At 40.2% G+C, this 25665-nt stretch overlaps 1 protein-coding gene and 1 long non-coding RNA gene across 7 annotated transcripts in view; one reads left to right on the top strand and one right to left on the bottom strand.

Moving 5' to 3' along the window:
- LOC121552926 (MAM domain-containing glycosylphosphatidylinositol anchor protein 2-like) overlaps nt 1-25665 on the top strand; it is a 408550-nt gene that overhangs the window by 156080 nt on the left and 226805 nt on the right. The gene's annotated exons all lie outside the window — the stretch shown is intronic.
- Nucleotides 6144-10620, bottom strand: LOC121552927. Of its 2 annotated transcripts, none has more exons than XR_005997336.2 (5): nt 10192-10620; nt 9876-9985; nt 9663-9712; nt 8116-8212; nt 6144-7197 (listed from the first exon to the last, which is right to left on the bottom strand). It is a non-coding gene; the product is annotated as an uncharacterized LOC121552927 (long non-coding RNA). The 2 variants fall into 2 exon arrangements; XR_005997337.2 differs by having other exon boundaries at nt 9876-9982.

Raw genomic sequence — 25665 nt, 5'->3', positions numbered from 1 at the left:
ACTTAGCTGAATAAAATAGAATGGATATTTTTCCCATGCAGGAGCGAGAGTTCACGCATATGAAGTGGCTATGTTGAGCATAAAAGTGATCATTTGAAACAGGTCCTATATGCTAGATTTAGAGTTATTTGTCAACTTTAGTTGTGAATTATACAAACCTTAGAATGCCTTAGAAGTCAAAAGATATATGGGCTGCATGATGCGACTATAGGCTATTGCTTGCGCTTTGTTCCTTGCCTCAGGCTGCACACGCTGTTCTCTCATCACGTGATCATATTTTCACCCATCAGACTATTCTCAATTTAATCTTGTCTTTACTAATATGTAAAATTATCAAATGGGCAAGAACAGGGGCAAGACAAAAAAGACATGACATCCGTATGCACTGTAATAGCGAATGGAGGCCACTTTCCAGCGGGTAAGTTATTCACTCATGTTGGGTAGGCTACTCCGGTAATTTCGTTGCACCACAGGTGATATTCTGCCCAAACTCTGTATGCTATGGGCTATGGGCTACCCAGTGCTTAATTTGGGAAACCAAGTGAAATCTATTCAGGAACATCGATAGTAACATGTTTTCACAACAAAACCTATTTCATTAAACTGTTGACAGCCTCTCTCTCTGTGAGCTGGAGAAAGAAATGAAGGAGAGAGGGGAGGACATAGAAACTCACAGTGGTGAGATATTCTGTAGCTAAAGGTAATGTGTCAGTCTATTAATTATGAAAATATAAAAAAAATACCCTATTACTAGGCTATTCAATATCTAAAACAAATTCACTATAATTGTAGGCTAAATCTGAATTTGTTTAATTTAGGCTAGACCAATTATGTACCAAAGATCAAAGATATCTTAAATCAGTATTTGTGATGCATAATATGTGCTAGGCTATGTATTGTATAACGGTACAATCATTATTTTAATTCAGGGTTTTTTTCGGGCTTGGGCTCATATATAGTCCTATGCTTATACATAAGCTCTAATATGCATATTAATGTTTTGAATTAATCATCACCTTAGAAAGCGCTGTCCATTTCGTTGTGTTAGGCTTTGAAACAACATCCACAATGAATGTTTTCCACTCGGATTCAACCTATTTTTTAACTTCTCTCTTCAAATTGATCAATCGCAGTGAGGTGAGCTTTAAAAGCACATACTGTTTAGATGATAAGTGTTTGAATGGCACCGGAGGAGATGCCTGCCGTTTTATGGGCTCCTAACCAATTGTGCTATTGTGTGTGTTTTTTCGCGTTATTTGTAACTTATTTTGTACATAATGTTTCTGCCACCATCTCTTATGACCGAAATGAGCTTCTGGATATCAGGACAGCGATTACTCACCTCGTACTGGACTAAGGTTTTTTCTTTAATGAGTCGGACGCAAAGGATTTTGGTCAGACACCCGACAAGGCCCAAATCCCCGTCATTCGCATGAGAAAGAGACAGAGATATCAGGGACGTAGGTCGGGGTGCCTTGTAATGATCCGACGGCGAGTGCGTAATCTGTCTCTACCATCAGTCCTACTAGCCAACGTACAATCATTGGATAACAAAATAGACTAACTAAGATCACAGATATCCTACCAACGGGACATTACAAACTGTAATATCTTATGTTTCACTGAGTCGTGGCTGAACGACGATATGGATAACATACAGCTGGCGGGGTATACACTGCAACGGCAAGATAGAACAGCTGCCTCCGGTAAGACAAGGGGCGGCAGTCTGTGTATATTTGTAAACAACAGCTGGTGCACAAAATCTAATATTAAGGAAGTCTCAAGGTTTTGCTCGCCTGAGGTAGAGGATCTCATGATAAGCTGTAGACCACATTATTTACCAAGAGAGTTTTCATCAATATTTTTCGTACCTGTCTATTTACCACCACAAACCGATGCTGGCACTAAGACCGCACTCAGTGTGCTGTATAAGGCCATAAGCAAACAGGAAAACGCTCATCCAGAGGCGGCGCTCCTAGTGGCCGGGGACTTTAATGCAGGGAAACTTAAATCCATTTTACCTAATTTCTACCAGCATGTTAAATGTGCAACCAGAGGGGAAAAAAACTGTAGACCACCTTTACTCCACACACAGAGACGCGTACAAAGCTCTTCCTTGCCCTCCATTTGGCGAGGAAATCTGACCATAACTCCTGATTCCTGCTTACAAGCAAAAACTAAAGCAGGAAGCACCAGTGAATCTTTTACACTGCTTCTACTCTCTGTTTATTATCATAGTCACTTTAACTCTACCTACATGTACATATTACCTAAATTACCTCGACTAACCTGTGCCCCCGCACACTGACTCTGTACTGGTACCCCCTGTATATAGCCTCGCTACTGTTATTTTACTGCTGCTCTTTAATTTTTTTTTATTTAAACAATTTTTTTTACATTTAACACTTATTTGTCTTAAAACTGCATTGTTGGTTAAGGGCTTGTAAGTAAGCATTTCACTGTAAGGTCTACACCTGTTGTATTCGGCACATGTGACCCAAAAACATTTATTTGATTTGATGTGATTTTCGATTGCATTTGCATTGATGTCAGAGTGGTTAGTGTGACAATAGAGCCCTGAGTACCAGGCCATTAGCGACCTGATGATCGTTAGCGAGTTGGGTAGGCTACTACTATTGCATGTCCAGAGTGCATAAAAGGAGATTACCGTGACTCAACGGTCATGTAGAATTTTACTGCAGTCATGACTCACGACTGCCGGTGTGGCTGTAACACAGTCACCGCAACAGCCTTTGCCATGGCATTGTTTACAGTTTATAAGAGGATGAATCCTGAATTGGCTGAATAGGCACTGTGGGAGGGATGCTGAGCCTATCAGACACATCAGCTGTGACATTCAGACATTCATTCAACCAATGACGTCATCCAATGCTCTCCCCAGTTGGCTCCCTGTCCACTGAGGTCCTGAGTTGTGCTCTCCAGAAAAACTCTGTGTCCAATGGAAGGGGATTAAAAGGGACTATCAATTGTCAAAGACATTGTGCAGTACTTTCAAGTACTTTAGCCTTTCAAGCTTGAATTGATCATCATCTCATCTTGTAAACTCTTCATACATATGTAATGCTATGTCCTTCATATTGTAGAGCCTTAAAACAGGGCTTTATAGGACATTATTAAAACAGTAGCAGCGTTTAAAGTGTTATGTGGACGCCCTTGTCTCTGGCCTTGTAGTGCATGTGTACTTCATTAGCTGAATGTTGTATTGCACATCCAGCAGAAACACACTGGATTTCTCCAGAGAAATGTTATAGCTGTCCCCCAGGGGTGAATTTAATTGATGGGCCTCTTTTGCAGCTTTCGGTATTTTTAGTGCTTTGCAGCCTTGCTTTTTAATTAGCATTACAATTGCTGTTTGGGCACCATGGCTCAACAATAACACCTTGAAAAATTGTGTTGACTGTCTGTTTTTCAGATGTTGCACCGGTGTGTCTTTATTCATACCAATGCATTTAGACTACCCAGAAATGTAACCGCTATTTAGGATGGACACTTCTATTATGCTTGAGGGACGATACAAATATGAGAGAGAAAATGTCAATGTAAAATGAGAGAGACAGGACTTTAGGAGGGCCTGCATTTCAATGTGAATTTCAATGGTGGGTTGAATATCTTGTTTCTACAGCAAAGTATTTTCTTCTGTTCTTTAAAAAAAAACATTTATTGCTTTTCCTCCCCAGTCCTTCTGAAACCAGAGGGGTATACTACGAAGCAAGCTAGATCTACTCAGGGTTTTCTAAAGCTAGCCAGCTGCAGTTAGCTTCACATTCCAGCTCAGGCTTCATCCGTACTATGACGGTGGATATTGTTTGTCAGCCTGCCGCTTACTCTAGCATGCTTGTAACTGCGCGTGCAATGCTCACGTGGCTAGTCGAACGGCAAACTCTTTATTGAGACAATCAATCAATAATCCATGGTCGAGTCAGTGACACATTTTCATTTGTGCCAAAATCAAAATGAAATAAAAGCTTTCTTGCAATTTCAGCAGGCTATGGAGTGGAATAGGCTTTTAGAAGTGCCGACTTTATTATATTACTTATTATTAATGCCGTCTTTGGTGTGCTTTGGTGTGTTTATCAATGCACAAGCACGTTTTTCCCAATATCGATGAAATCATACAAAAGTTGTATCATTACTAAATGTGTAATGTGATAGGTATTTTAACATTACTATTATTTTACACACAAAACACTTTTGATTAATAAAATATTTAATCAGTCGTCTTCCTCAAATGAAAGGGATGATGACGCAATCTTTGCGAGAGGGAGGGAATCTGATTTCATTGGCCCTCAACTCGCGGCTCAGACCACCTTATTCAGGATATTGAAGTTAGCCATAGAAATGTACCTGGCTAAAAGGAAAGCCACTTTCGTGGTATCGGTTATCCTGAGTTGAACTCAGAGTTGACCAAAGTTACCTCGCAAACTCCTCATGCTACATTTGTAGTACAGGGCTCAGGGGGCTTCTTTAAAATGTTAAGTGTAAATAAAGGTACTTCCAGATTTATTTATTCATACATGCATAGTTATAAAATCAACGTGCACTCCTCTCCTAACCATTCCCCTTCTAAAGAGACTGTTGGAGTGGCCATGACTCAGAATTTCCAATAGACGCGGAATGAAATGAAATGAAGGAAGGAAAGAGAGAAAGGGAGAATTCTCTAAATGTGTTGCCCAGGTTAGAAAATAAATTAAATCAAAGAAGGAAGGAAGGTGCCTTGTCTACCTTTAGCATCGTTATACTAACTCAGAGAGACAGACAACTGCATGATGGGGTAATGGTAAAGTTACCTCTGCAGTGCAGAGGAGCTGATTTAGCCCTAGCAGGCCTAGCATGCCCAACAGTAACTCATTTAAAATACCCACGAGCACGCATTTCTACCTGCTGACACCTCAGAAGATGTGTTTGTCCATTGTGAGGTCTGCAGGAATAGATGCCCACTCAGAAGTTAATAAAGAACCATTGATCGATTGGTAGTTTTGCTTTTCCTGAGAAGCCTTGAGCCTCTTCTTCTTCACTTCCTAGAAGGGTCTATTTATTACAAAGTTGTTTATTTCATCTGGGCTCTATGCCCTATATTGCTGTGTCTGAGGCTGCATTGACATACCTAGCAGACAAATGCCTATAGTGTTTCAGCAGGGGCTTATAGCTGGTTTAAATGACTTAATCGGCAGGTGGACTTCAATGTTATACATTTATGATGTGAAAAGAACTGGCAGAGTACAATGGACTCCAACGAAGTACAAAAGACTCATGTTCTTCACATGTGCCCATGCATTTATCAGGAGAATTTAAAGAGCATGTACTTGAATCGAGACTGGAAAACTTTAGTGCACTTAAATTGAGTTTGCACTTATCCGAAGCGCACTTGTCAGGAGTCGACGTTATATACCACCAATGTGACCATGGTGGTGGTTTTAGGACACTTTGGGCAAATTATCAAATTGATTATTTTTACACTGGAGGCTTCAGTGGCCCTATGAGTCACCCACCATTTAGTGACACTTTGTAAATCACCTTCTGACAGTTCCAAAAACAACCCATTGCTAATCTTTAACAGCCTTCTTAATGTCTCAGCCTCAAAATGTTACTACAACCAGAAATTACTGTTACACTGTAAACCCTAATAAGTTCACATAACTCAAAAATTATTTTGTAACAGATTACACAAAAATATTTTAGTGATGTTTTTAAATGTTTTAAGTTTACATAAAATAAAAATTATATTTACAGTTGCCTTAAATTATCTCAATGTTATCTTATAAATATTGATATTCCTCAACTTATAATTAGGGAGTAATTCACTCAAAATTTTCAATATTTTTCAACTCATATAATGTGGGAAATACACTCAAAATTTTCAATATTTTTCAACTCATATAATGTGGGAAATACACTCAAAATATTAAATATTCTTCAACTCATAAATGTGGGAAATACACTCAAAATATTAAATATTCTTCAACTCATATAATGTGTGAAATACACTCAAAATTTTCAATATTCTTCAACTCATAATGTGGGACATGCAAACAAAATTAATTCTAAACTGAAATACTGATGTCGGTCCATTACACAATTATAATCAGTGAATAATGTTAGAAAACATGAAAGTGACACCACAGTGACAATTTAACTTTTTTTTTATTCAACACAATGTGCTTTTAAAAAGGCACGAATCAAAAGGAGCTCAGTCAAAACAAAGTGCTTGTCATAAATTAAAACAAAAAAGGAAAAGGAAATGACTCCATAAAAACAAAATGTGTTTTAAAGTACATTAAGTGTTAATAGTTCCATATTCTGATAGTGGTCATTGCTACAGAGGGTAGATTCAGTATTTTGGGTCTCCATATCACACTATTCAGTAAACATTATGATAAAAACTCACAAAGGCTTCATGATAAAATTCAATAAGATTCTAATTATAATCCATCCTCAACAGCAATGACAACTATTAGAATGTGGAGCCATTTAAAACGTTTTGGCACTTACTGTACCTTGAAGGCTGCAACTCACTTTTTTAAATAAAACATTCAAATAAAAGTACTGGTTTCTACTGTGCCGTACTTCAACTGGCAACATCAAGGTAAGCATTAGGTCACACAACATTAAACATGTATAGTGCATGAATTCAACAGTCGTTTCCCACAAGTACAGTACAAAAACTTGGGCTTGGCAATACGTCAATGTTGTGATATTTATCTATTAACAATCAATGTATTAAATCTGAGGTAGAAGAGGCAAACAGTGTAACATATTAAACATGAGGTAGAAGAGGCAAATTATTACATTTGTAAAGAGGGGAAAAAAACTAAAAACATCCTCAATACTCAGCTCAACAAATAGTCCATTCTGAGTGATTCACTCATTGAACAAATCATTCTTCAGTGTCAGTAGACGGCCTTTCAGTGGTTTGTTGTCCTCAAGACACATCACAACTTTTTGGATAAATGTGAATGTAAGCTCAAGATTCTTTGGGTACTGTAGGTCTAGTGCATAGACATACCCAAAGAGCAGGAGAAATGAGTCAGCCAGGTTTGTGGGACCACTCACAAGTATTTCATCTTCCACGACAATACAGATGCTCTCAGGGCTGAAGAGGGCCGCATCAGTAGTATCATCAGTGACAACTGTCAGGAGAGCCACCGGAGTGTCAGTGAGGTCTGGACCATCTGCTGACTATAAAACACAAATAATACAAAAATGAGTTCAGCCCCTCAAGGATACAAATCATGCTAATGATGTCTAGACATTACGGTCACTTTGCACTTAGACTGCAACTAAGCTACATGTTTAAACTATTTTCTTTACACATGCTTATTATTTTATGTTAGTTTCACACCTACCTGTAAGCATACTTTTTGTTTAGTGGAATTCTTTATACTTACCTTTTCATTTATGTAATTTCTACATGTCAGTTTGCAGAATAACAACTCAAGGAAACTTCATAAACAGGTTCTGGGGGCTATTCCAGAAAGGAGGTTCAACAAACTGAGCCTAACCCTGAACTCAGAGTTGACTTACCCCGTGAAGTGAAACTGAGTTTTCAGTTACAGAACAGCTGATCTGAGTTAGGTAAGTTGACTCAGAGTACGTTAACTCGGAGTTGAGCTTGTGCCTGACGACTAGTAAAAAGCCATCATCAATGGAGCTCCGATACGGTTATTCACCATGGCAACGGGAGAAAACAGGAAGCAGACATTTTCTGGCTGCGGCTGTTATATAAATCACTGACAGAGTTTCAGATGCAGTCGTCTTTTCATTTTGAATTTAACATCACTTTATTTTATATTAGCCTTTAAGGAAGTGGTTGAATGTTGTTCAATGTTTTATTTTAGGCTATTTTGTTTTATTTAAAATCGGCTGAAAATGAAATATAAAAACATTTTATCTCATACTCAATGCGGCGACAAACTAGAAACACGGACTTTGAAATTACGTTGTTGGAAAAAAATACAATTGGCTATACTGATGGTTTTCACATAACCTGCTTTCTGGAATGCCCCTCTGGTTCTCCTAGAGTTCTTTGAGTGATGTCATGTTTAAGCTGACTGAATAGCTAAGCAAAGGGATTGATAGTGAGGCCAGTACACTTACATTACAGGTCCTGAAAAACTTGGGAGGCATCTTCACGCAGGTACACAGGAAGTGCACGAAGGACGAGGGCCCGTCTCATATTTACATCACGTTGTTCCTACATGGACAAAAATATCCATTACAATAATAATTACACAAATATCAAAAACATTCATTGTACACTAATTATAGTAAAAATGAAAATGTTAAAAGATAAGCAAGTTAGTTATTAACAAGCAAAGCATCAAAGTTGTGTGCTTATAGATCTGCTATTTCTGTTGTTGTTCTTTGTATTTAACAAAGTATTAATAAAGGGTTCAAGTGATCAACTGTTGACCCCACAGTTGAGATAAAAACATTTAGAGAAATAGCAAAAGAATGACTGTGGAAACACATAAAATAAAACCAATTATTAGTGTAACCCTCTCACCAGGCTCGAATTTGACTCTCACGATATTACCTTATTTAGAATATCTGAACAGCATGGGATATTAGGTGAGAAGGACATCTCCAATAAGAATCCCTATTGTAAACTTGCTAGGGTGAATGACAAATAGGGTATTAACTTCAGATAGAATGATTATAGACTTGGTTATTGTTGTAAGGATATGCTTTCCCATGCATTAAATGAAACTGAAACAGTAAATGACTCCACCAATACAACAGACATAAGGTTCAAGATCTATATTAATCAAATGTTCAATGTATCACATCAAAAGAAATACAAATTATAAACCCCAATGATTTTTCCACAACCCCATGTCCAAATTATTTGCAAGCTTGCTTAAACCCTGGGCGCGCGTTGGAGCTCATAAAAAAAATGACGACATACATAAAGTCCCGAAGTCCACCCCACATTTGTAGTTACTCACTACTTGTAGATAATGCCTCAGCAAAATATAGTAGTTCCGTGCAGGTGTCCTCACAAGATCCACCGCGAACACAGCTATCAATGCAGCCAGTACTCGGTAGCAGCAACAGACATCTGTTGGAAACCCGAACTGATCGTCACAAGCAATTCTCTCCAAGTCTTGCACGATGCTAGGCTAACCTCTAGGATGTCGAATGTCTCCACAATGCGACGGCAGCTTCAGTCTCCACTTGGTCTTTCTTAACTAAATAATAAACACTCTCTTATAGAAATAAAATCAGGATTTCCCTTAAAAAAACTCTGTAGGTATGGTTTTGTTCTCTCTTTATCGTTTCCTTTGGTCGTTTTTCCTTCACCAACCCCACTAACGTCTCTCCTCTCCCTTCTTTCAACTTTTCCCTCCCCTTTCTTTCCCGGCAACCAGTCCACTCTCCCATTGGCCACAACTTAACAAGTTAGCTCATTGGTCAAAACTTTAACGAGATACGTGGGAAATTTAAACTTAAAAGTAAACCAACCTATTCACTTGTACATTTTTTTAAAACATTGCTTCAAAAGAAATGCATTAATGACATTACAAATCAGGAGCTATTCGATCACCTTTTAAATCTAATACCAATGAATTATAACAAATACACTCTATACTTGGTTTTAGCAATATATTACATTAGTAACACTATTTCATAATACATCCTACCTGAACTGTTAAAAGGATTTCGAGATGATCTCACAACCACACACTTGAGCCTAGGAAGAAATACAAACACAGGCCTGGTTAGCATAATGATAACACACTCACATTATGTTGTTTAGCATTGTTCGTTTCACGCTAGCACACACGTACACACAGCTCGATAACGTAAAATATTTACTGTGTAAGGCAGACACTTATTGAAATAAGTATAATCACAGTACGCACTTGCATTACCGGCGAACAGCGAAAACTCATGGACCTTCCTCCACCGTCAATGTCCCGGGCAAACATGCATTATGGGAAATGTAGTTCATCCAGGAAACCTGCTGATAACGTTACACCGTTGTAAGATGAAGTAACGTAACGTATTTATCACATATTTAACAACTTCTAAAGTTACAATTACTTGGATTTTTACACTATTTACAACAAATATTCACTGTGCACATTGTACAAATGTATTCCCAGTTCCACATTTAAGACTATCGAAATTCAATTGAAAAAAAAAAATGAAAAAAAAACAGTTACTTACCAAATCAGAGGTGATGATAAGATGGCGCTTAAGAAAACGAGGGCAATAAGACTAATGATAAAAACGGAGGTGGTGGTGGTTTCAAGCGGGCAGCATAAAAGTGCGCATTGCAAACAAATTAAAACAAATTAAACTGTGTTCCACATCCACACGGGCGGCCCAAACATCCCCGCATCTCGGCAAATTCAAGATGGCTGACTCAGCTTTCCTGAGGGAGAGATGACCCACCCACCAGAACGTCATGACGTCGATAACGTCATGACACTACCTAAACTTTTTGAGCGTTCCACACAAATTACCTATAAAATATTGAGCGCTCTTCAATTAAAGTGGCATAAATCTCAACAGAGCTCAACACTTTATAGTTTGGTCAACTGCATAACGACATTTGACTGTTATGACCTTATTACTTATGAGCTAGTACAACTGTTTGGGAATACAGTGTACTTAGAAAAGTTATTTAATAATGCAACGTGTAGGCCTAGATTATCATTGGTCTCGGAGCTGAAATTAATTATGTTTGTGTAACACCAGAAGTGATTTCATTTTGGCCAACAAATTGAAAATGCTGGCAGGATGGTTGTATCTCGAGCTGGCCAAATCCAATTCTGCACAGAGCGCGGTTGATAAAAGACAGATCTTAAGCTCAGCACTTTAAGGAACAACCATTAAAGCTAAAAAGCTTTTGTTTTGAAAAGCTACTTTCTGCTATTCGTACATCTGCTAACAACATGCTAGCAGCTGATGCTAATATTAGCTCACTAGCTAGCATTAGCTATTATGGAGCTATCTGTGAAGCATCTGAAGTTTGTGACTGACATCTTTCAAGCCTTTCTTCAAGCCTTTCTTTCTTTCAAGCCTTTCTCCTTTCAAGCCTGTCTTCAAGCCTTTCTTTCTTTCAAGCCTTTCTTTTCTGATGTGGCTCACCTGTGTCTTCTTGATGGTTTTCTTTTCTCTTTCACTAAACTCCTCTCCTCCAAAGAATACATCTGAATAGCATCTTGCTTGATTTAATTTCACATGCAAGGTCTTGCTCACTCCATATTCCTTATCTCTTATGCAGTGGGCCAGAGAGTTTAGCAGAAACACAGTGTTGAGAGAATTACATTAGAGCTGCTAGCAATAGAGCTCAAGCCAAGCCAATGGTTATGCATGATCACACTCAGAGGTCCTGACTCAGACACACATGTCAAAGGCTTAAGACATCATGACACATATGCCTCCTCTGCTGTGTAGGCTAACACACAGCACACAGACAGAACAGTGAGTGTGCCCAACGCCGTAGAAGAGCTGTCTCTGTTTTATGTTTACCTAGCGTCCAGCATCGGAGTAGAGTGGAGTTGAGTTCATCTGTGAGTCAGGGACAGTGTTTGTTTAGCGGCATGGCCTGCGGCGGGGTTTAGATCTCCGCCGGTCAGGAGGTTTGCTGCTTCCTATCTCATCGGGAGTCAATTTACTGTCCGTCCTACTGCAGGGATGCTTGGGTTACTGTGTACATAACGAAGAATTGGGGACAGCACCCGGTGTCACAGGCCTGTTCACCCCGCTACTGTCTAGAAGGCAGAGACAATACAGGTGCATCAAAGCTGGGGCCAAGGGACTGAAAAACAGCTTTTATCTCTCTATGAACTTTAGTCACTGTTACTAGCCAGCTACCACCCAGTACTCAACCCTGCACCTTAGAGACTGCTGTCCTATGTACATAGTCATTGAACACTGGTCACTTTAATAATGCTTACATACTGTTTTACCCACTTCATATGTACAGTGAGGGAAAAAAGTATTTGATCCCCTGCTGATTTTGTACATTTGCCCACTGACAAAGACATGATCAGTCTATAATTTTAATGGTAGGTTTATTTGAACAAAAATGTTATTAATTTATTTGCATTTTAATGAGGGAAATAAGTATTTGACCCCTCTGCAAAACATGACTTAGTACTTGGTGGCAAAACCCTTGTTGGCAATCACAGAGGTCAGACGTTTCTTGTAGTTGGCCACCAAAATCAGGAGGGATTTTGTCCCAGCAGATCTTCTCCAAGTCATTAAGGTTTCAAGGCTGATGTTTGGCAACTCGAACCTTCTGCTCCCTCCACAGATTTTCTATGGGATTAAGGTCTGGAGACTGGCTAGGCCACTCCAGGACCTTAATGTGCCTCTTCTTGAGCCACTCCTTTGTTGCCTTGGCCGTGTGTTTTCGGTCATTGTCATGCTGGAATACCCATCCACGACCCATTTTCAATGCCCTGGCTGAGGGAAGGAAGTTCTCACCCAAGATTTGACAGTACATGGCCCCGTCCATTGTCCCTTTGATGCGGAGGAGTTGCCCTGTCCCCTTAGCAGAAAAACACCCCCAAAGCATAATGTTTCCACCTCCATGTTTGACGGTGGGGATGGTGTTCTTGGGGTCATAGGCAGCATTCCTCCTCCTCCAAACACGGCGAGTGGAGTTGATGCCAAAGAGCTCAATTTTGGTCTCATCTGACCACAACACTTTCACCCAGTTCTCCTCTGAATCATTCAGATGTTCATTGGCAAACTTCAGACGGGCCTGTATATGTGCTTTCTTGAGCAGGGGGACCTTGCGGGCGCTGCAGGATTTCAATCCTTCACGGCGTAATGTGTTACCAATTGTTTTCTTGGTGACTATGGTCCCAGCTACCTTGAGATCATTGACAAGATCCTCCCGTGTAGTTCTGGGCTGATTCCTCACTGTTCTCATGATCATTGCAACTCCACGAGGTGAGATCTTGCATGGAGCCCCAGGCCGAGGGAGATTGACAGTTATTTTGTGTTTCTTCCATTTGCGAATAATCGCACCAACTGTTGTCACCTTCTCACCAAGCTGCTTGGCGATGGTCTTGTAGCCCATTCCAGCCTTGGAGAGCTCTTTGGTGTTGGCCATGGTGGAGAGTTTGGAATCTGATTGATTGATTGCTTCTGTGGACAGGTGTCTTTTATACAGGTAACAAACTGAGATTAGGAGCACTCCTTTTAAGAGTTTGCCCCTAATCTCAGCTCGTTACCTGTATAAAATATAGCTGGGAGCCAGAAATCTTTCTGATTGAGAGGGGGTCAAATACTTATTTCCCTCATTAAAATGTTAAACAATTCATAACATTTTTGACATGCGTTTTTCTGGATTGTTTTGTTGTTATTCTGTCTCTCACTGTTCAAATAAACCTACCATTAAAATTATAGACTGATCATTTATTTTTCAGTGGCCAAACGTACAAAATCAGCAGGGGATCAAATAGTTTTTTCCCTCACTGTATATACTGTATTCTAGTCAAGGCCTATCCTATATAACTACCACTGAACACACCTTTTATATTCATATACTTCCCATAATGTCTATACATACCAGCATATACATATATATTTATATCCCGGACTCTGACATTACTCGTTCTAATATTTATATATATTTCTTAATTCCTTTCTATTTTTGGTACTGTATTTGCGTGTATTGTTTTGTATTGTCAGGTATTACTGCAATGTTCGAGCTAGGAACATAAGCATTTCGCAACACCCACGATGACATCTGCTAAATATGTGTACGCGACCAATAAAATTTGATTTGATTTTGATTTGAAGTGGGGGCAGAAGAGGAATGGATAAAGGGGCCTCCACTATGATAGATGCAGAGCCAGATCATCTGATGGATTTCACTGAGACATTATGCAGGCAGGTTGTGGGTTCAATTCCCACGGGGATCAGGCAGGTTGTGGGTTCAATTCCCACAGGGATCACATACACATACTTAATTGTATGAACTCGCTGCACTGTAAGTAGCTTTGGATAATAACGTCTGCTAAGTGGCATAAATGTATATCAGTCCATGCTCTCAAGCCCTGTGTTATTGGTATTTACACTCTATCATGCCCCCTGTTCTATGTCTGTGGGAGGCTAATGTATGGTATAATGTGTGTGTATATGCAGATTGTAGTGTGTCTGTGTGTAGTGTTTGTGGGAGGGGGATCTCCAGGGGATGTATTGATCCTGGAGTTCATGTGGAGGCAGGAGATCTGAGAGCCTGTGTGTGTGTGTACGTGTGCGTGCGTGTGTGTGTGTTCAATAGGGGGAGTTAGTATGGAGAATGGAAGACAATGTCATCATCAGCTGTCCAACTCACTGCCAAGCCCACTTGTGGAAGACTAAGTATGTCATATAGAGTTGAAGTCGGAAATTTACATACACCTTAGCCAAATACATTTTAACTCTGTTTTTCACAATTCCTGACATTTAATCATAGTACAAATTCCCTGTCTTAGGTCAGTTAGGATCACCACTTCATTTTAAGAATGTGAAATGTCAGAATAATAGTAGAGCGAATGATTTATTTCAGCTTTTATTTAATTCATCACATTCCCTGTGGGTCAGAAGTTTACATACACTCAATTAGTATTTGGTAGCACTGCCTTTAAATTGTTTAACTTGGGTCAAACGTTTCGGGCAGCCTTCCACAAGCTTCCTACAATAAGTTGGATGAATTTAGGCCCATTCCTCCTGACAGAGCTGGTGTAACTGAGACAGGTTTGTAGGCCTCCTTGCTCGCACACGCTTTTTCAGTTCTGCCCACACATTTTCTATAGGATTGAGGTCAGGGCTTTGTGATGGCCACTCCAATACCTTGACTTTGTTGTCCTTAAGCCATTTTGCCACAACTTTGGAAGACCCATTTGCGACAAAGCTTTAACTTCCTGACTGATGTCTTGAGATGTTGCTTCAATATATCCACATCATTCTCCTTCCTCATGATGCCATCTATTTTGTGAAGTGCACCAGTACCTCTTGCAGCAAAGCACCCCCACAGCATGATGCTGCCACCCCCGTGCTTCACGTTTGGGATTGTATTCTTCGGTTTGCAAGACCCACCATTTTTCCTCCAAACATAACAATGGTCATTATGGCCAAACAGTTCTATTTTTGTTTCATCAGACCAGAGGACATTTCTCCAAAAAGTACGATCTTTGTCCCAATATGCAGTTGCAAACCGTAGTGTGGCTTTTTTATGGCGGTTTTGGAGCAGTGGCTTCTTCCTTGCTGAGCGGCCTTTCAGGTTATGTTGATATGGGACTCGTTTTACTGTGGATATAGATACTTTTGTACCTGTTTCCTCCAGCATCTTCACAAGGTCCTTTGCTGTTGTTTTGGGATTGATTTGCACTTTTCGCACCAAAGTACGTTAATCTCTAGGAGACAGAATGCGTCTCCTTCCTGAGCAGTATAACGGCTGCATGGTCCCATGGTGTTTATACTTGCGTACTATTGTTTGTACAGATGAACGTGGTACCTTCAGGCGTTTGGAAATTGCTCCCAAGGATGAACCAGACTTGTGGAGGTCTACAATTTATTTTCCCTTGGCTGATTTCTTTTGATTTTCCCATGATGTCAAGCAAAGAGGCACTGAGTTTGAAGGTAGGCCTTGAAATACATCCACAGGTACACCTCCAATTGACTCAAATTATGTCAATTAGTCTATCATACACAAACACCATACACAAAAAAATAAAAATTTGCACGGATGATTGTAAGTCGCTTTGGATAAAAGTGTCTGCTAAATGGCATATTGTTATTATATTATTTATCAGAAGCTTCTAAAGCCATGACATCATTTTCTGGAATTCTCCAAGCTGTTTAAAGGCACAGACAACTTAGTGTATGTAAACTTCTGACCCACTGGAATTGTGATACAGTGAATTATAAGTGAAATAATCTGTCTGCAAACAATTGTAGGAAAAATTACTTGTGTCATGCACAAAGTAGACGTCCTAACCGACTTGCCAAAACTATAGTTTGTTAACTAGAAATGTGTGGAGTGGTTGAAAAACAAGTTTTAATGACTCCAACCTAAGTGTATGTAAACTTCCGACTTCAACTGTATTGGGTTTCTTCCTACAAAGCTCATTGACCCTTTGGGGGATGACACAACTGTGACTCTGAAGGATTTCCTTCACAGCATAAAGAAACCCCACAGAATAATATCACTCAAAGTTATGATGTCATGTTACTTACCATCCCACTCTTATTGATTCACAAAAACACCTACGACATCATATCAACTATTAATATATTGTATTAATTGGGGGAGATATTTTGATCCATTCAGATGATGTATGTATGTCGAGACAGAGATGTATTTGGCCTCAAAGTGGTTTTTGATGTAAATGCCCTGGCGTGATGAATGCTGAGATCCAGGCCGTGGTGAGTTATCTGAGGCCTGTTAGAATCAGCACAGGATGAATCAGCACATTATGAACATTATGTGTACATTATGTAAATGTTTGCTGCCGTAGTTAATGGAGGTAAGGCCAGTTCACGACTGGCCATTAATGTCTCAAGGTCTTTCTCCTCTGAGGATCTAGGGAGGAGGACCTTTAATCAGGGTACTACAGGAACCCTCTGCTGCTGTCCATGCAGACACTGTTTCTGTCCCAAATGGCACCCTATTCTCTTTATAGTGCACTACTTTTGTCCTTCCTGTACTACTTCTAATGACCCTTATAATCGTATTACAAGCAGTAAACAAGCCACATTGCTGTCTATAAGTCATTTGGTTTAGGAAAGTATTGTAGTTTGATTTCAGTGAACCTAATCTGTTGTCTGTAAATACATTGTCCATCCCATTCTCCATATGAAACTTAGAACATACAATAGACTGTACATACACAATAGAGCTTGTCCCAATTAACAGTGTGTTTTTTGGCTACAAATAGACATTGAAGTACATGAAGCATAAAAAAGTCATTGGAAAATACAGTATGATTTATCATTTAATATCCATAGCTAGATTCTGGCCAACATAAAGATAAGCCCAAATCATCACAACACCATCATTGATGATCGATAAGGGTTTATTTACACAGTGCTTGGTGTGCTATTGCTAAAGGGACATGTAGTATTGTTGACTGAAGAGGTCTCTGGAGAACCATAAAGGCCATGAATGGGGACTCATGAATGTGGTTGAAATGTAGAAGTCAATACAGGGGTGTTGACATGATAGAAGACTTATCTGTTGAAATAGACATGAGACAGATGACTCACTGGCCATGTGTTACCTAAAGAGACCAGGAGACCAGGATTGAGAGGACAACAATGGAAAGGAATGGTACAAATATGCTTCCTCCTAGAATTCTTATTGGAGCATTTTTAACAGAAGGGTTGTTTATGAAGGTAATCTACTGTACATGTACCCTTGAGTTTAGTTGTAGGATTGTGGCTTGGATCGTCTTGAACAAAGCCAATGGATGAGTGGGTGTTGTTATTCCGCGTAGAGAACAGAACAGAACAGGGATGGGTTTGTGGCGAGATTAATGGGAGAAGAGATGGGCCGAGGCAGACGCCTCTGTCTCCCTGAGACGATGAAGAGGAGATTAATTACCCCCAGTGTAGGGGTGTGTGTGTCTCCATAACCCCCCCCCTAACACATCTCTATTGGGGCTCACTATTCCCCCATCTCCATCACTGGGAGGAAGAGAGGGGGCCGCTGTCATCTAACCCACCATCCATCGCACACACACGTCCACACAGTCATCCACACAAGCACACACACTCATTAATAACTCTCTCACTCACATACACATAAGCACGCATGCACAAACACACTCATTAACTCTCTCTTCCACACACACACTTTAACAAACTCACACCCCCAACACCCCCAAAAAGACAGCCTAATCGAATGAGAGCAGCACCCATCACTGTGGAAGATAGAGATGAGTAGCTCTAAGTAGAATGAGCCACCCTGAACCGATGATCCAGCTCCCAGAGTTACAGCACAGAGTACAACAGAGCAGAGCCTGTTAAGCTATTACACTGCAGGATGCTAGCTGAGAGCTGAGACTATTTAGATTGGGTAGATGAAACATAGGCTATGACTGGAGTTTTAACCTTTAACTGGAGTTTGAACTTTTAAATTCAATTCTTAAGAGCTAATTCACTAAGACCTTGTGGATGCACTGTCTGTGCACCTATACAATAGCAGCAACTAAGTTACAGTTTTATCTAATCAGGTATGCACATGCATTAGACACATTTGGTCTGGTCTAGTGACTAGTACACGCTTCATAATGTTATACGGACCAGAACACATTTGATTAATTCTAATCTACATAGACTAGTGTGCACTTTATATGTCTAGTCTTTAGAGACTAGTGCCTTTATCCTGCTGTGTAACAGAATAAACCTTCCAATGTTTAACGGTGTGACTGCCCTCTAAATTCCTTTCAGTGCTGCCACTAAAACACAATGAGCAGTACATTACCTAACGCTCCATCGTGTACACCTGCATCAGCACAGTCATTGGTTCTAATTACATCTAACCAGTGCTGATGACTATGATGTGTGATGTGTTCCCATAGACATTAATGCACAGCTCACCTCCTGTTAATGAAGAGGCTGCAGGTAGCAGTTAACTCTATGTAAAGATCTAGGATCAGCTTACTCTCTTTCAATTCTAACTTTTAGGTCAGTGGTAAGGGATAGTGTCATCATACTCCAATGACATGAGGGAGGCAGATGAGGTGAGAGAGGGAGAGGAGAGGCAGAGAGAGTGAGAGAGAGAGTTGTCCTACTCTTTCCTTCTCTCCCTCCTACCCTCCCTCCCTCTCTCCCTCCCTCCATCCCTTCCTGCATCAGCAAAGCTGAAGTCTTTCAGGTGAAAAGAGGGATGTTGAGATGCTGATTGAGTAATTCAGAGGTTGTTACGAGGCAGCAAGACAGCATGCCAAACAGTGTGTGTGTGTGTGTGTGTGTGTGTGTGTGTGTGTGTGTGTGTGTGTGTGTGTGTGTGTGTGTGTGTGTGTGTGTGTGTGTGTGTGTGTGTGTGTGTGTTTGTTACAAGCATTAGGACAGCGTTCCAAACAGCAAACATGGCAGAAGTGTCAGGGTGCCCTTCTGAACTTCAACCCAACTGGCCACTGTAACCTAACCTCTGTATACGTAAGGAGAAAAATGCACACAGGCATTCACAAATACACACACGTACATACACACACACACTTTACTCTAGCTGGGAAAGTTATTCGTACACACACTCACACAAAATCTGGGTCACAACCTTACAAAAGGGTAGTGTTTTATTTGAAAGGGTAAACTGCATAGAAGGTCTCTCCTTCATTGCAATTATAGCGGAGCTGCATAAAATCAGACAGAAACATCGCTATTCATTTGTTGGTATTTATAAATCCTGAATACAAATCACATTGGCCATTCACAAAGTTAATGAGGTTCATTCGGTTCATAAATGGCATTGTAAATTCACATCGTTGTTAACAAATCTTTGCCAGGTGTCACACAACACATCAGTAGGTATTATTCCAATTTCATATCCCCTTGAACATGAAGTTTATGATGATAACACTGTATGTGTCCCAAATGGCAACCTTTTCCCTATATAGTGCACTACTTTGACCAGGGCCCACTCAATATAGTGCACTACTTTTGACCAGAGCCCTATGGGCCCTGGTCAAAAGTAGCGCACTATATAGGGAATAGGGTGCCATTTGGAATGTGCCCACTGTCTACTTCCTGAATATTCAATATAATGCCATTGACATTTCCATCCGGGAGCAGATTGCCAGCCCAGGGGATTTCAGAAGGCTTCCTTTATGGTTATAGCCCACACTGAAGCTGGGATAGACCACACAGTCTGGCATCATCATAATAACATTTAAATCTATAATGGAACAGAGGCCATGTGCACATTACCATAATTACTATCCAGAGAGATCCGTACACTTTTCACATAGCTCAGCGCTCAGCGCTCACTGCAAACAATGAGAGTGTTTATATGTGTGTATGTCTGTCACTCTCTCTTTATTTCCCTCTATGCTCTCTCTCGCTCTCTCTGTCTGTCTGTCTGTCTGTCTGTCTGTCATTCCGTCCATCTGTCTGTCTGTGTCTGTCTGTCTGTCTGTCTTGCTCAGGATGAAGAAGTATTTGAGAAGTATTTGTTACTTTGATCCTCTGCCTCTTAACACTAGAACCGCCATAGGCCAACGGCCACTGACGTTTGATTTTGTAAAAAAAAAAAAGCTATGTCCTGCTCCTTCCCTGACTTTTCCTAAATGTTTGTATTTTACACTGCTCATTTGTCCAAATTTTGAAATCACAAACAGAAAAGTATTTACAGCCTTTTTACCAGTTTTATTTTTATTTTTTACACCTATTCCAAACTTTGTGCTGTAATAGGTTGGTACTAGGGTTGAATATTTTCCTGGTATTTTACAAATGTTCCATCCCGAGAATAAATCACTTTTCTCCCGGGTAACCCGGTATTTCCTGCCAAAACCGGAAGTGTAATTCAAAAGCATATAAAGCATATAAATAGGCCTATGTCTAGATTTGATTAGAGATTTGATCAAAAATTCAGGCCTGATGCTACCTGAGCCTGATGAGCCATATATTAAATACATTTATGAGCCCTACATTAAAGACATTTTATGAGCCCAAGCCCAAAAATGCCCAAATGATTGTGCTGTTATCCTATACATATATGATATAGGCTACTGCACATTACGCACGACAGAAAGACATAAAAGCCCATAGATGTAGCTAGCTATATGCTCTCTTGGGTAAATAAATTAAACAAGCTCCAGTAGGCTAATCTTTTTGAGTGTGATCTGTATTACTGTACTGTATTGAATTATACTGTATTATATGGACTGGAATTACGCATCTCGTTCAAACCATGATCAAGTTGGGAGAGAACATGCAATTTTGGTGCAGCACATGCAGCCTACAAAGTTACAAGTATAGGCTAGCGAATTTGATTTTTATTTTGAAAAATAATAGGGCCTATTTGTATAATTAGTAGGCTGACTCATATATACCTTTCATAATATTTCCCCTAATGTTATAGCCTACCTCCTCATTCTCTCTCTATTGTTGCTTCATTCCTTCCTCGCTTTCAACAGTTAAATGAAATAAGTTTTTTTGTCCTTATCTTCATCCTTCTAATGATATGCTTGCATAATATAGGACTAGAATTAGATGCAAACGGCTTTCACTTCTGTTCACGAAGATTGAATGGTTATGGGTCTGAATAAATAACTGCAATAGCCTACGGCCATCGCGCGTTCACTCTTCTTTCAAACTACCTGTGAGTTCTATTGGCTACTGTATTTAACATTCAGCAAACAAGAGCTTGCATCCCTCTTTGAATAATCTATTGGTAAAAGAAATGCTACAGCAAAGAAAGTCCAGCGAGCTATTCTAGTCTCGATTTTCCTGCATGGGACTTCAAGAGCTAAGGAGCGTTTTTTGAGGAGAGTGGCCAGCGGAGCACAGGTACGTGCATATTGCGCAAGAGACAGATGCTATAAGTTAGAAGCTTATAATGCATAACCCATCAATCATTAGATAAATATAAGGCTAATACTGCATTGAATGTATAAAAGAGGGAGGCTAGGACATCTATATACAGTTGAAGTCGGAAGTTTACATACACTTAGGTTGGAGTCATTAAAACTCGTTTTTCAACCACTCCACAAATTTCTTGTTAACAAACAATAGTTTTGGAAAGTCGGTTAAGACATATACTTTGTGCATGGCACAAGTAATTTTTCCAACAATTGTTTACAGACAGATTATTTCACTTATAATTCACTGTATCACAATTCCAGTGGGTCAGAAGTTTACATACACTAAGTTGACTGTGCCTTTAAACAGCTTGGAAAATTCCAGAAAATGATGTTATGGCTTTAGAAGCTTCTATTAGGCTAACTGACATCATTTGAGTCAATTGGAAGTGTACCTGTGGAAGTATTTCAAGGCCTACCTTCAAACTCAGTGCCTCTTTGCTTGACATCATGGGAAAATCAAAAGAAATCAGCCAAGACCTCAGAAAAAGAATTGTAGACCTCCACAAGTCTGGTTCATCCTTGGGAGCAATTTCCAAATGACTGAAGGTACCGCGTTCATCTGTACAAACAATAGTACGCAAGTATAAACACCATGGGACCACGCAGCCGTTATACTGCTCAGGAAGGAGACGCGTTCTGTCTCCTAGAGATGAACGTACTTTGGTGCGAAAAGTGCAAATCAATCCCAGAACAACAGCAAAGGACCTTGTGAAGATGCTGGAGGAAACAGGTACAAAAGTATCTATATCCACAGGAAAACAAGTCCTATATCGACATTCTTAAATTGAAGTGGTGATCCTAACTGACATAAGACCGGGAATTTTTACTAGGATTAAATGTTGGGAATTAGCTAAGGTGTATGTAAACTTCCGACTTTAGTCAGCCACCAATTGTGCAAGTTCTCCCACTTAAAAAGATGAGAGAGGCCTGTAATTTTCATCATAGGTACACGTCAACTATGACAGACAAAATGAGAAAAAGAAATCCAGAAAATCACATTGTAGGATTTTTTATGAATTTATTTGCAAATTATGGTGGAAAATAAGTATTTGGTCAATAACAAAAGTTTCTCAATACTTTGTTAAATACCCTTTGTTGGCAATGACACAGGTCAAATGTTTTCTGTAAGTCTTCACAAGGTTTTCACACACTGTTGCTGGTATTTTGGCCCATTCCTCCATGCAGATCTCCTCTAGAGCAGTGATGTTTTGGGGCTGTCGCTGGGCAACACGGACTTTCAACTCCCTCCAAAGATTTTCTATGGGGTTGAGATCTGGAGACTGGCTAGGCCACTCCAGGACCTTGAAATGCTTCTTACGAAGCCACTCCTTCGTTGCCCGGGCGGTGGGTTTGGGATCATTGTCATGCTGAAAGACCCAGCCACGTTTCATCTTCAATGCCCTTGCTGATGGAAGGAGGTTTTCACTCAAAATCTCACAATACATGGCCCCATTCATTCTTTCCTTTACATGGATCAGTCGTCCTGGTCCCTTTGCAGAAAAACAGCCCCAAAGCATGATGTTTCCACCCCCATGCTTCACAGTAGGTATGGTGTTCTTTGGATGCAACTCAGCATTCTTTGTCCTCCAAACACGACGAGTTGAGTTTTTACCAAAAAGTTCTATTTTGGTTTCATCTGACCATATGACATTCTCCCAATCCTCTTCTGGATCATCCAAATGCACTCTAGCAAACTTCAGACGGGCCTGGACAAGTACTGGCACTGCAGGGGGACACGTCTGGCACTGCAGGATTTGAGTCCCGGCGGCGTAGTGTGTTACTGATGGTAGGCTTTGTTACTTTGGTCCCAGCTCTCTGCAGGTCATTCACTAGGTCCCCCCGTGTCGGTAGGCTTTGTTACTTTGGTCCCAGCTCTCTGCAGGTCATTCACTAGGTCCCCCCGTGTGGTTCTGGGATTTTTGCTCACTGTTCTTGTGATCATTTTGACCCCACGGGGTGAGATCTTGCGTGGAGCCCCATATCGAGGGAGATTATCAGTGGTCTTGTATGTCTTCCATTCCCTAATAATTGCTCCAACAGTTGATTTCTTCAAACCAAGCTGCTTACCTATTGCAGATTCAGTCTTCCCAGCCTGGTGCAGGTTTACAATTTTGTTTCTGGTGTCCTTTGACAGCTCTTTGGTCTTGGCCATAGTGGAGTTTGGAGTGTGACTGTTTGAGGTTGTGGACAGGTGTCTTTTATACTGATAACAAGTTCAAACAGGTGCCATTAATACAGGTAACGAGTGGAGGACAGAGGAGCCTCTTAAAGAAGAAGTTACAGGTCTGTGAGAGCCAGAAATCTTGCTTGTTTGTAGGTGACCAAATACTTATTTTCCACCATAATTTGCAAATAAATTCATTAAAAATCCTACAATGTGACTTTCTGGATTTTTCTCTCTCAATTTGTCTGTCATAGTTGACGTGTACCTATGATGAAAATTACAGGCCTCTCTCATCTTTTTAAGTGGGAGAAATTGCACAATTGGTGGCTGACTAAATACTTTTAAACCACACTGTATGTCTATATCAATCTTGAACAGGATTATCTATTTTGGATGCAATGGAATTGAAAAAGACTGCGAGAGAGCTCTTGCGTGTGCACTGATTTAAAGCAACAATATTTGAGTGATAGGCTGTTTTAAAACTCTGCATCTGCACATAAAAAATCTACATCTTTACAATGAAAAAATAAGCCAGATGGAGATGTGTAAATTAGATGCGCATTCGGTCCTTATATTACTGTAGCATAGGCTATGCTGGAGCAAACGTAGGTCCTATCTGTCACAAAAAAAATAGTTACCATGACGAGATGGTACAGTTCCAGTCAAAAGTTTGGACACACCTACTCATTCCAGGGTTTTTCTTTATTTTTACTATTTTCTACATGGATGAATAATAGCGAAGACATCAAAACTACGAAACAACACATATGGAATCATGTAGTAACCAAGAAAGTGTTAAACAAATCAAATCAAAATATATTTTATATTTGAGATTCTTTAAATAGCCACCCTTTGCCTTGATGACAGCTTTGCACACTCTTGGCATTCTCTCAACCAGCTTCTTGAGGTAGTCACCTGGAATGCATTTCAATTAACAGGTGTGCCTTCTTAAAAATGTGTGGAATTTCTTTCCTTCTTAATGCATTTGAGCCAATCAGTTGTTTTGTGACAAGGTAGGGATGTTATACAGAACATAGTCCTATTTGGTAAAATACCAAGTCCATATTATTGCAAGAACAGCTCAAATAAGCAAAGTGAAACAACAGTCCATCATTACTTTAAGACATGAAGGTCAGTCAATACGGAAAATGTCAATAACTTTGAAAGTTTCTTCAAGTGCGGTCGTAAAAACCATCAAGCGCTATGATGAAACTGGCTTTTATGAGGACCGCCACAGGAATGGAAGACACAGAGTTACCTCTGCTGCAGAGGATAAGTTCATTAGAGTTACCAGCCTCAGAAATTGCAGCAAAATAAATGCTTCACAGAGTTCAAGTAACAGACACATCTCAACATCAACTGTTCAGAGGTGACTGTGTGAATCAGGCCTTCATGGTCGAATTGCTGCAAGGAAACCACTACTAAAGGACACCAATAATAAGAGACCTGCTTGAGTCAAGAAACACGAGCAATGGACATCAGACCGGTGGAAATGTTTCCTTTGGTCAGGTGACCAATTTGGAGATTTTTGGTTCCAACCACTTTCTGAGATGCGGTGTGGGTGAACAGATGATCTCTGCATGGGTATTTTCCACCGTAAAGCATGGAAGAGGAGGTGTTATGTGTGTGGGTGCTTTGCTGGTGATACTGTCTGTGATTTATTTAGCATTCAAGGCACACTTAACCAGCATGGCTACCACAGCATTCTGCAGCGATACGCCATCCCATCTGGTTTGGGCTTTGTGGGACTATAATTTGTTTTTCAACAGGACAATGACCCAACACACCTCCAGGCTACCAAGAAGGAGAGTGATGCAGTGCTGCATCAGATGACCTGGCCTCCACAATCCCCCGACCTCAACCCAATTGAGATGGTTTGGGATGAGTCGGACCGCAGAGTGAAGGAAAAGCAGCCAATAAGTGCTCAGCATATAGACGGTTGGA

This window comes from Coregonus clupeaformis, chromosome 36 (genome assembly GCF_020615455.1).
Source record: "Coregonus clupeaformis isolate EN_2021a chromosome 36, ASM2061545v1, whole genome shotgun sequence".
NCBI classification, from domain to species: domain Eukaryota; kingdom Metazoa; phylum Chordata; class Actinopteri; order Salmoniformes; family Salmonidae; genus Coregonus; species Coregonus clupeaformis.
Note: the sequence above shows the minus strand (reverse complement) of the source record. Positions and strands in the feature narration are given on the sequence as shown.